Raw genomic sequence first — 13343 nt, 5'->3', positions numbered from 1 at the left:
GTCACAGAGCCCATATGAAAATACCATTTTGCCCTTGCCTTTGAAAGTGACATTTTGCTAATCATATTTCATTTTGCTAATTAAGGTGATTAAGGCTTGATTAATTGGAGATATATATTCCTAATCATAACTAACTTCTAACAGAATCATCAATCACAAGAAATCACAACCTCTTTTCACTCCAATTTCTCAAAATCTCTCAAGAACACATCAAGCAAAACTCCATCAATCTCTTCCAATTCTCCATCAATTTGTGTAATTCTTTTTGATCCAATCTCCATTCATCTTCCTCTGGATCTGTTTTGGAAAAGCAACCTCAAAGGACTTCAAATTCGCAACTGTCCAAGTGATGTGCATCCATGGCTTTTGAAGAATTCGTGCATTAGAAGCAAATTCAATCGAACCTGAGCACTTCATTCAACTTCTTGAAGTTCATGCTTCATCTGTTTTGGATCAAGGAGCTTCAAAAGCACACGAATCATCACTGCAATCTCAAGGTACTTCAAAATCGAATCTCATGAATTGATGAATTGCTATATGCCTTTTGTAGACTGTTTAACATAGAATGCAATGCTAGTTGTGGTTTGTGGAATGGTGGAACATAGATCGAGTTATCTTGAATTTTAGTTTGGATGTTAAAACTTAAAATGCTCGATTCATAGAATTTAGGAATAACTGGACAAAATCATGTGCATATTCATAATCCTGACATCGAGACCTTTCCAACGAGTATTAGTTTGTAAATTTTCATTGAGTTTTGAGGTTTGAGTGTTCTTGAGCAAATCTGGAAAACGATGACGAAGATGATAGATTTTCTGGAAAATCTCTACGTTTGATCCGTTTGATTTCCTTGCCGTTTTCAAATTCTGTTTGGCGCCAAGATCTGGCCAATTACACGCTGCCAGCGCAATTAGTGAAACGCGCGTTTTGACCATTGGACTCGATAATTACCATATTGCCACTGAATCTAATTAATTTATTAATACATCTAAATAATTATTTCATTTAATTAATCAAACTTAGAAAATTCATAGAAAAATAATGGAAAATCAGAAAATTATGAGGTTTTTTTTGATAGCTCCCATTTTTCCTCTAGTTTTTTATGAGCATGATTTTAGAAGTTGTGCATGATGGAAAGTTGACTTTGCTTAGGGATGTTTTGACCTATGTCATTTTGTTGTACATGTTGCCATTTTCAATGTGAAATACTCATACCTTAAAAGAAATTCTTGAAATTTTTTGTGGTGATTCTAGACATGTTGCTGGTGATTTACATGTAAAGTTCATGATTTTTGGATACCTGTGGAGTGAGATATGATTTTTTGAACTTAGGTGTGACAATTTGTGTCACACCTAGCTAGGTCATCTTCATGAAATTATTTGCCTAGCCTATGCTTGTTGAAATGGAGTGAAATTTTACATGAATGATTATGGATATGTTGAGATGCTATGTGAATTTTTCTGGATTTTTATGTGGCATTTTCAATTTGATTGATATTTTTCATCTCTGTTGGTTAATTGTGCAAGCTTGTATGACACATGTTTGTAAATCTTGTGTGAAATCCTTATATGGTTTTGGATGAGTGTGAAATTTGGTATGCTGGTTGTAGACACATTGTAGGAAATCCCTGTTTTGGTCCCATTCATTTCTTAAATGTTCTCACTGACTTATGAATTTTTGAAATGAATGCTTGTGTTGATACCTTGAATTGGCATGAATAATCTTGTCTGGATTTCTTGATTTTCATTGCCCTAGTTCCTTTTGTCCAATTGAGCTAAAAATTGACATGCTATACCTTGAATATGTCCTGTTTAGGTGTGAATTATTTGAGGATTTTTGGAATTGTTTTGATATGCTTTTGATTGAATTCATTCTGTTTGGACATTGGATGTTGCATTTGACTTAGTTTGTACCATATTGTGCATGAAATGAGATTGGTAAATGATATGAGTATGGGATCAATTGCATTTGCTTTCTATTTGTGTTAATTTGGTTTTGGTTGAGAATCCCTTGCTGTTTAGATTTTTTTCTCCCTTTTGGACCCTAGGCTTGGCCTAGTGGTCCAGTTTCTCACATTTGGTTTGACTTTTCAGGATGAAATGCACAAAGCTTAAGGAGAATGCTTCAAGTCAATTAAATTGAGATTGTTGGATGTTGAGAACTAATTTGACTTTGTTTTGTAGGTTGTGAAGCTTGAGCTTGAGCTTATAGCTTGCACTTATGTGCATTAACCTGTGTTGCTTAATCTGTATAGTCTGACTGATTAACATTTGCTGTTTATGGTTGTTTGTCTGAGTACTGATGATACTTGATTGATTTCAGGTACATTTAGTCGCTTACAGTTCTTTAAGAACTTGCTTGCTGCTGCTTGGTTTTTAAACCACTTGAGGTAGGACTTCTATTCTTCATGTAGTCTGGAGACCCGGTCTGTTATTTGGCCGGGCAAACTGTCCGAAGTCCTCCTTAAGAGGCGATATTTGTGATTGTTTAATATTGTGCCTAAGCAGGTGAAGTCCTCTATGAGGCAATTGGTGGAAGCCAAGGGATATGCAATCTATCCCCCACTATTCTGTGAGTCGTCCCTCTGCTCACACGGCTGTGTGTTGATGCATTGGGACACAAACCCAAGATCTTGTGCTGTTGCACAATCGAGTCAGAGTCTTTGAGCGTAGAAAGGTCCCTCCATTCTGGACCCACGCTCCTTTGTCTGAAGCTCTCCCTGGTCAGGGATAAGAGCTGTGAGGTCTCATCCTCACTTCACCTTTCATCTGCTTCACCTTAGCCTCGTAATGGCAAGGTTAAGAGCGAATAATACCCTTGTACAGATGACCTGCTTCGGCAGTCAAACCCATTGTTTGAGCCTCACTTGATTGGTTATAGTGTGTGCTTTGTGAATATTTGTTTGACATGTTTGTTTGAATTGTTTGGATTGATTGTATGCTTGTATGCTTGTTTTCCTGGATAGGATTAGCTTGCAGTTGTGCAAGTAGGTAGAAACCTCAACGTAGGGTAATGATGCATGACAACACTAGGCTCGAGTGCAGCTCCCTGGTAGTGTGTCTTCCCTGGGTTTCTGGCTAGAGTTTTTTCCCTTTGAGGGGGAACTACATCGCCCTGATCCTCGTTCCAGACGAGGTATGTAGGCAGGAGGTCGTGCGAGACCTCTCCGGGCACTTTTTTTCTTTTTGTGTGTGTTTACTTGTCATCTGATTGTGTTTGTTTGGTTCGGATGCTGACATAAGCCCAGTGATTGGCTGTCGGGCTCCACGTTTGCCCTTATGAGTGTGTTTTGGTTCGGATGCCAACGTAATTCCATCGAGTGGTTGTCGGGCTCCATGTTTGCCATCTGTTTGTGCGTTTTGTGTTGTTTGGCGTGCGTAAGCCGAACTACAGTGGCTCTGATTCTCGTTCCAGACGAGATATGTAGGCATAGGATGCGATGTCCTATCGAGCTCCTTTCTCTTAACCCCACCTGCGTTCCCTGTGTGTGTGTGTGATGTTTAGCAACCTTTTCTTTATTTTAGAACGTGGATCCCGTCGAGTACGACGGACGTGAGGGGTGCTGTCGCATCCGCGAAAAAACAACCGGCGGGACTCAAATAAAAACACAACACAGAGCCGCCACTGCGCGTTATTTATCCCAAGATAGGGAAAGGAAACGCTCAGAGAAACCTGGAAAGGAAATGGTCTTGCGACCAAAGAGAAAGGGTAAGGGAGTCGGTTACGCAAGGGGAAGGTATTATCACCCCTCACGTCCGTCGTACTCGACGGGATCCACGTTCTAAAATAAGAATAGGTTGCTAAAACATCACACACACACACAGGGAACGCAGGTGGGGTTAAGAGAAGGGAGCTCGATAGGACATCGCATCCTATGCCTACATATCTCATCTGGACATGAGAATCAGAGCCACTGTAGTTCGGCTTACGCACGCCAAACAACACAAAACGCACAAACAGATGGCAAACCTGGAGCCCGATAACCACTCGATGGAATTACGTCAGCATCCGAACCAAAACACACTCAAAAGGGCAAACGTGGAGCCCGACCGCCAATCACTGGACTTATGTCGGCATCCGAACCAAATACACAATCAGATAACAAGTAAACACACACAAAAAAGAAAAAGGTTGCCCGGAGTGGTCTCGCACGACCACCTGCCTACATACCTCGTCTGGAACAAGGATCAGGGCGATGTAGTTCCCCCTCAAGGGAAAGAAAACCTAGCCAGAAACCAAGGGACGACACACTACCAGGGAGCTGGACTCGAGCCTAGTGTTGTCATGCATCGTTACCCTACGTTGAGGTTTCTACCTACTTCCACAACTGCAAGCTACTCCTATCCAGGAAGAAAGCAAGCGTACAAGCATACAATCATCAAGCATTTCAAGCAAACAGATATCCACAAAGCACACACTATAACCAATCAAGTGAGGCTCAAACAATGGGTTTGACTGCCGAAGCAAGTCATCTGTACATGGGTATTGCTCGCTCTTAACCTTGCCATTACGAGGCTAAGGTGAAGCAGATGAAAAGGTGAAGTGAGGATGAGACCTCACAGCTCTTATCCCTAACCAGGGAGAGCTTCTGACAAAGGAGCGTGGGTCCAGAATGGGGGGACCCTTCTACGCTCAAAGACTCTGACACAACTGTACAAAGTACAAGATCTTGGGTTTGTGTCCCAATGCATCAACACACAGCCGTGCGAGCAGAGGGACGACTCACAGAATAGTGGGGGATAGATTGCATATCCATTGGCTTCCACCAATTGCCTCATAGAGGACTTCACCTGCTTAGGCACAATATTAAACAATCACAAACATCGCCTCTTAAGGAGGACTTCAGACAGTTTGCCCGGCCAAATAACAGACCGGGTCTCCAGACTACATGAAGAATAGAAGTCCTACCTCAAGTGGTTTAAAAACCAAGCAGCAGCAAGCAAGTTCTTAAAGAACTGTAAGCAACTAAAGGTACCTGAAAACAATCAAGTATCATCAGTACGCAGACAGACAACAATAAACAGCAAATGTTAATCAGTCAGACTATACAAGTCAATGCATAACAAGGCAAGCTATAAGCTCAAGCCTAAGCTTCACAACCTACAAAACAAAGTTATGTTAGTGTACAAACATCCCACAAACTCAATTGAATTAACTTGATTCAATCTCCTTGAGCATTGTGCTTTTTATCCTGAAAAATCAAGCAAATGTAAGAAACTAGACCACTAGGCCAAGCCTAGGGTCCAAAAGTGGCAAAAATGTATAAACAGCAAGGGATATTCAACCAAACTCAAATTAATGTCAAACAAGAGCAAATGCCATTGATCCCATGTTTATATCGTTCATCATATTCACTTTATGCACAAAACAAGTCAAACTGGTTCAAATGGAACATCAAACATCCAAACAGAACTATTGCATTCAATTCCATATCAAAACAATTCCAAAAATCCTCAAATAATTTACACCTAAACAGGACATATTCAAGGTATAGCATGTCAATTTTCAGCTCAATTGGACAAAAGGAACTATGTCAATGAAAATCAATAAAAACAGACACAATTATATGAGCCAATTCATAGCATCAACACAAGCATTCACTTCAAAAATTCATAAATCAGTGAGAACATTTAAGAAATGAATGGGACCAAAACAGGGATGTCCTACCATGTGTCTAAAACCATCATACCAAATTTCATGGCCATTCAATACCATATGAGCATCTCACACAAGATCTACCAACATATGTCACATGAACTTGCACATTTGACCAACAGAGATGAAAAATACCAATCAAATTGAAAATGCAATGGAAAAATCCAGAAAAATACACATAGCATCTTAACATGTTAATGAACATCCATGCAAAATTTTAAGTCAAACCATCAAGCATAAGTCATGAAAATAAATCCAGAAAGATGACCTAACTAGGTGTGACACAAATTGTCACACCTAGATTCAAAAATTCATAACTCAATCATCAGGTATCCAAAATTCACAAAATGTACATGTAAATCACCATTAGCATGTCTACAATTACCACAAAAATTTTCAAGCATTTCTTTTAGACCATGACGATTTCACAATAGGAATGGCAAAATGTGTCAAAAATACATACATGTCAAACAACCCTAGGTCAAACCTAATTTTCTCCAAGCACAACTTCTAAAAATAGGTCAATAAAATTCTACAGGGAATTAGGAAGTCAACAAAAAAACTCCCATATTTTTCTGACTTTCCAATAACTTTCTATGAATTTTTTAATGTTTGTGTGATTTTTTTAATAATTATTTGAATTATTATAATTAATTAAAATGAGTTAATGGCAGAATTGTAATTCTGTGAACAGTGGCGCGGTAAACCTCTTGTTCAAAAATTCAAACACAAATTCAGATCAAACACTCATATTTCTCCAGAAATTTCATCTCCTTCACCAGAAACGCAAGAACACGATGAACATTGAATCATCACCAAAATGAACAAATGCATACTCGTTGGAACCGTCTCACCACATGGAATCCAAATATCACAATAATTCAACCTAATTGTTCCTATATCTCATGGATCGAAGGAGTTAGGGTTTGCATTCAAAACTTAAATTCCATATAACTCGAGCTACAGTCCACTATTCCACAAACCAATTGCATCACTATGATCTATGTTCTTCACTCTACAAAACGCATACAAGCAATTGAAGAACCATGACATTCGAAAAATTGATTACCTGGAATGGCAGTGTTGGAAATGGAGTTATTTGCGCGTTTTCACCTCAAACAGTTGTAGTAGAAGCTTGTGGAAGTCAGATGCAATGCTTAGGTTCGGTTGATTTTGCTCCTAGTGCACAAAAGCTTGATTCACCATTAATGGAGCTTGTATGAACAGTTGCGATCCAAGGCTCTATCCAATCCAATTTCCAAAAACAGTGCAAGAAGATGATGAGTGGAGTTTGCAGCAAGAAGAATTTCGAAAATTGATCAAGAATTGAGAGAGTTTTGATCAATTGAAATTCTATATGGTTCTTGAGAATTTTGGGAGAATTTGGAGAATTTGGATCTGATTCTTGGAATTGTGAATTTCTGTTATGATTTAGTGATGATTAGGATTATATACTCTTGCTTAATCCATGCTTAATCACACTAATTAACCAAATGCCAAGTGATTACCAAAAATGTCATTTTCACACCAAGGGCAAAAATGTAACTTCTCATGCCAACTCATTGCCAGCTCATGGACATCTCACACACTCTCAAAATGACATGTGTGAGCTGTTGCAACTTGGCTTATGTTGATTGGATGCATATTTCTCATTTTCACTATGTGATGGCTTATGTGTTCATTTTCAAGTCCATTTCAAAAGCCAATTTCCAAACCATGAAGCCTTGGCATGTTATGAATATTCCAACAAGTTTCAAATGCCATTTGTGAAGTGTTGCAAAAATCCCCATCCAAAAATTCCCATTATTTCACAAGTTGGACAATTTTGCCCCTGGTTCATTTAACTGTCCAGTTGAAATTTGACTTTTTGCATTGACCATTTTTGAGAAAATCCAATTATGCACCATGAAAGTACATGTCAAATGGAGTTTGTGCATATAAACAACATCCAATTTGGACACTCCATGTGGAAGTTATGCCCCTCTGATTATGGGTCATTTTTGAAATTGACTGGACCATAACTTGCCAACCATACATGGGATTTTCAAGTTCTTGGACTTTTTGGAAAGGTGAGAACAAGATCTACAACTTTCATGTTGAACAAATTTTCATTTGAAGCTTCCTTGGACACGTGGTCTTGAGGTCAAAACTTTCCATTTTTGGAAACTTCCATTACAAGTCACTTTCTATTTTTGGCAGTTTTTGTTCTGACTTGATTTTCTCCATTCTTAAGCTTTGCAATGTCAAATAACACTTGTTTCAACATGAATGAAGTGTATCCAACTCACTTCCACCTCCAAATCCATAAAATCAAGCACAGTTGACCACAGTTGACTTTTTAACTGATAGATGAATTTGGCAATGCATAGATCAAGTTAAGCCCCAATCTCCAGATGAAATGGCTCAAGGGTGAAACCCTAGCCTCAATAAGCACAATAAAATCATAGAATGATCCCCATATCCATCATAGACCCCTTCTCCTGATCATGCCATGACTGACCCAATGCAACTGATTAGGGTTGACCAGTGGTCAAAACCCTAATCTCAAGGAATCCTGATCCAACACTTGATTCTGCTGAGGATATCAAACCATGATGATGATGATGTATCACTTCAATCAAGATGAAGACCAATCTCCTTTGAGAATCATGAAATCCTAATTTGAACTTGCACATCCTCAGATGATCAATGACCAGTCCAATGAAACCCTAGCCTGCACCTTGACTTCCTCATCTTCTGACCAAGACTTAGGAGGATGACTTGCACAATGTAACCACATGATATGCAATATGCAATGCCTAATGCCCTAAAAATGATATGTAATATGTTATGCTAGTCCCAAGAGAAGAGGGCAAATTTTGAGGTGTTACAGCTGCCCCTATTCAATCCACTGTGAACCTGTCGATATGAATAGCCTCGGCTTTCAGATGATCAGGGTGAAGAGTGATTGAATACCAAGAACAGACGAACAATTTGCACTCTGATGGGAAAATAATTAACAACGCCTGTCAGCATCGGCGAAGAAACACAATCTTGAAGAAGAATCCGTTTGGAACGGAGAAAGTCGGCCTAATCACCGAAACAGTCGACCCGGATACCAAAATAAATGGTAACACAGGGATAACTATGGCCTGAACACCACACATCCGCTGGGGATTATTATTCCTTTCTTGTGCTTTTCTCGAACCCCGAAGATTTCTTTCGCGCAAATGATCCCAGATCACTGCATTTGAACCCCGACATCTTGTTTCCTTGTGATAATTCCGCTGGCAACGTCAGAAATAACACCAATCACCACTTTGAGGGCGACATATCAGAGGGTACACCTTCCACCAGACACTGACTGATGACTGGGAAGAAACTCGACGTTTACTGGACATCGAACGATGATGTTTTACAGGACACCAAAGAAAACTCGACCAAACATTAAACAATGACTGGGAGAAAACTCGATGTTTACAGGCATCGGACAATGATGTTGACAGGACATCAAACAATGATGTTGACAGGCATCAAACAATGATGTTTACAGGCATCAAACAATGATGTTTACAGGCATCAAACAATGATGTTGACAGGCATCAAATAATGATGTTGACAGGCATCAAACAATGATGTTTACAGGCATCAAACAATGATGTTGACAGGCATCAAATAAGGATGTTTACAGGCATCAAACAATGATGTTTACAGGACATCGAACAATGATGTTGACAGGACATCAAACAATGATCGACCAGACATTAAACAATGACTGGGAAATAACTTGACGTTTACTGGACATCGAACGATGATGTTTACAGGACATCGAACAATGATGTTGACAGGACATCAAACAATGATCGACCAGACATTAAACAATGACTGGGAAATAACTTGACGTTTACTGGACATCGAACGATGATGTTTTACAGGACATCAAAGAAAACTCGACCAGACACTTACTGATGACTGGGAAATACTGTTGCTCACACTGCTGAACTCCTCGGAGTATCATCTTCACTGTCCGGCAAAACCAATCCTCAAGCGGTAACCACGGCTTGAATCGCGCTGATCGCGTAACGTCTTCTGATTTTATCTCCATCTCTGTCCGACGGAAACATTTCCTCCAATATCGCACTACTGGGGAACATTGCTGATCTTACGTCATGATGCTAAACTCCTCGGAGTAACACCTTCAATGTCTGGCAAAACCACCTCTCAAACGGTAACCACGGCTTGAGACTAGCTCTATGCTTGCAATATGATGCATGATCTTTTTCTGCGTAATGCTCCATAATTATGGAAATGCTACGCGATTTATTATTTTTTCTATGCAATATGCTATGCTTATTTACATGATGAATGCATAAAAAGTATCCCTCTCAAGGGACTCTGCTGAGGAGCACGAGACATTCCGCTGAGGAACTCGTCAATACTCCAATCTCCACCCTGCTGGGGAATAAGCACTGCTGCTGGGAATAAAGCAACCCTTGTTGGGGAAGAACCTCCTTTACACCCAATCCCCTCGAGAAACCGCTGGGGATACGCACCACCACCACTCTGTGGGGATACACCAGTCTTTGACTTGCTGAGGATATCAATCCCAACTCTGCTTTGGGAACCCTCACAGATACCTGACAACTTCTCTGGGGAAATGCTCACTGATACTCTACCGGGAAACAGCCACCTCCAGACCTGGCGACTGGGGAAACATCGATCTACAACCTGCTGGGGATAACCATCCTAACCCTTGCTAGGGAAAACGAATGCTACTCCGCTGGGGAAGACTCATCCAATCCATAGGTAGAATCAACTCAGCTGAGGATGCAAAAATTCGTCCGCTACGGGAACTTGTCCAATCCACTGGTAGGATGAACACTGCTGGAGATATATTTCATTGAAACCCGCTCCACTCGGGGAGTAGCAACCTTCGGGACTGACTGCTGAGGAAACACCGTTTTAAACCTGTAGGGGATAACCATCTCGACTCGGCTAGGGAAGTCACAGACCTCGGATCTGCAGGGGGTTGGTCCTCTAATTCTGCTTGGGGACCTAGCTGGGGAAATGAGAAAAGTTGGTATAGAACACCCGTCGACTCGTCGAACCATGGTATCCACCTCCCAATCTCGTATCAGCTTTCCACTTTTGAGAACTCCCAGACTCGTCTGGACCTTTTCTGCTCCATCATCTTGTATTCCCAACCGCTCCGCGCTCGACGGAAAGCGTACTCCTGGGATGTATACAGAAATTTCAACCTTTCGACTTTGAAGAGTCTTCTTGATTACCCTCAAGGATCGTCATACGTCTCAACGTCTTCGCCATCCTTTCATTCATTCGTTCCTGAGCGAACTCTCTGGTGATTTGTTTCATCCACAGCTTCCACATCACAACCTGCAAGCGAGTGAAAAAGTACCTAACAGTACCTGCAAAACAGATCGTTAGATAAAACCGTGCCCCAGGCGTGTCAAGATTTCAACACTTGGGTCACTCAACCTTCCAAATAAGATTTCAAGCTTTCAATCTCATAAACATGCATTGGAAGGGACCTGTATGTATTAAAATGCAAACTTCTTTATCACAATAATCAGATGTTTTTGCAATCAAAGCGGTAATGAAAAACAAAAACAAAATTATTTGACTGAATATGCATTTTGTTGATTGGAAAAGTGTGGCTCAAATTTGAGCAATACAAAGGAAGCAATTCCTGAAAAGAGGTAATTGCGCACAAAAGAAAAAATCTATCCTAATGGCAATGTGAAACTCGTGATCTCATCGAGTTCCAACTCAGTTACACCCCATATGTCCTCAGACTCTCCGTGCTTTCTGCCTTCTGAACAAGACGTTTCTGACTGATCCTTACCGGGTATTATCCATGATGCTTTAACCAAAGCGCGAATGATCATGCTAGACGCAGTTGTTCGTTTTAATCCCTCTTTTGCCTGGACCGCCCTCTCGGGTTTTCAGTCCACCGGGATACCCCTTTTTGCCCAAGTCGCCTTTCCAGGTTTTCGACTTGCCGGGTGTACAATTTTTTCCTTTTATCCCTAATTTTTGCCCGAACCTTTCTTTCTGTTTTTCGGTTCGCCGGGATGCCCATTTTTGCCTGGACTATTTTATTCTTTTCGTCCAGCGGGTCTCTTATACGAAGTATTTTTTAACTGCGTCCGCATTCACAGGGGATGGAAAATCCTCGCCATCCATGGTCGTTAGCAACAAGGCTCCGCCAGAGAAAACCTTCTTGACCACGAATGGACCTTCATAATTCGGTATCCATTTGCCCCTTCGATCGTTTTGAGGAGGAAGGATCCTTTTCAGCACCATATCACCTACGTGATATACCCGAGGTCGCACCTTTCTGTCAAAAGCACGCTTCATCCGCTGCTGGTACAACTGCCCATGACAGATGGCTGCCAGCCTCTTTTCCTCTATCAGGCTCAACTCTTCATACTGGGTCCTTACCCATTCAGCCTCTTGCAACTTCACGTCCATCAGGACTCTCAAAGAGGGAATCTGAACTTCAACAGGTAATACAGCCTCCATTCCATACACCAATGAGAAAGGCGTTGCCCCAGTAGGCGCACCGAGGTTCGATACCCATGCAATGCAAACGGCAACATCTCATGCCAGTCTTTATAGGTTACCACCATTTTCTGCACAATCGCACCGTCGGTGCATTCAAACGTTATCCGGGCAACAAAAGCTCATTCACCTTAACCTCCCCATCAGACATCAGAATCCGTTCGGATTCAGGGTCAAGCCCCTCCTCCGGGATCGGTCACTCTCAATCTTTCGATTAGAGCACCTCGAGATGTCCTCATCAGGGAACTCAAACTTCAACGGTTGATAATCCTCCACGGGTTGCGGGGCGATGTAATCAGACAATACATTCCCCTTGATTGCTTTCTGAGAGTATCCCAAATCAGTCAACATTCTCTTGCTCTTTCGCAACCCGTCCGGTCATTGCTGGCTCTTTCAGAAATCTACCTGATCAGATCCATCTCGAAATCCACAAAGTGGTATGAACCAGCATATACTGTCTCAGTCGGCGAGCAGCCTATGCCAAAGTACATCAAGTTTTCTCGAACAGTGAATGTACTATTTCACAGTCGGTAAACTTTTTGCTAAGGTAAATTGCATGCTCTTTTCGACAAGACTCGTCATGCTGATCCAATACGCACCTCATAGACCCCTCGAAGGCCGTCAAGTACAGATTAACAATTGCTCATTCCACAGGAGACATCGGAATCAGAGGTTCCTGCAACTTATCCCCTCTTTTTTTTTTATGCCCCTTGGCAATCATTATTTTACCTGACCGTTTGATCTCTTTTTTCTTTTTTTTCAATGGCTTGAATATTGGTTCGCACGTGGCTGTTAGATGAGATGTGAACCATGACAGGTAGTTCAATCTTTCTAAGAAACCACGAACCTCTTTTTTCATTCTCGGTTCAGGCATTGTTTTTGTTTTTTTTTTTTTTTTTTAAGCAGGATCAACCTCGATTTCTCTCTCATAATGAACCCCAGCAGCTTACCGGATCGCACTCTGATAGTGCACTCACTTGAATTCAACCTCAGTTTGAATTGTCTCAACCGGTCAAACGACCTGCCCCGGTCTGCCAGATGCCCCTCTCCTGTTTGGGACTCTGCTATCATGTCATAGCATTTGATTTCATGACGAATCATATCATGAAACAAAGTCACTCCGATA

This window comes from Lathyrus oleraceus, chromosome 4, assembly GCF_024323335.1.
Source record: "Lathyrus oleraceus cultivar Zhongwan6 chromosome 4, CAAS_Psat_ZW6_1.0, whole genome shotgun sequence".
NCBI lineage: Eukaryota > Viridiplantae > Streptophyta > Magnoliopsida > Fabales > Fabaceae > Lathyrus > Lathyrus oleraceus.
Note: the sequence above shows the minus strand (reverse complement) of the source record.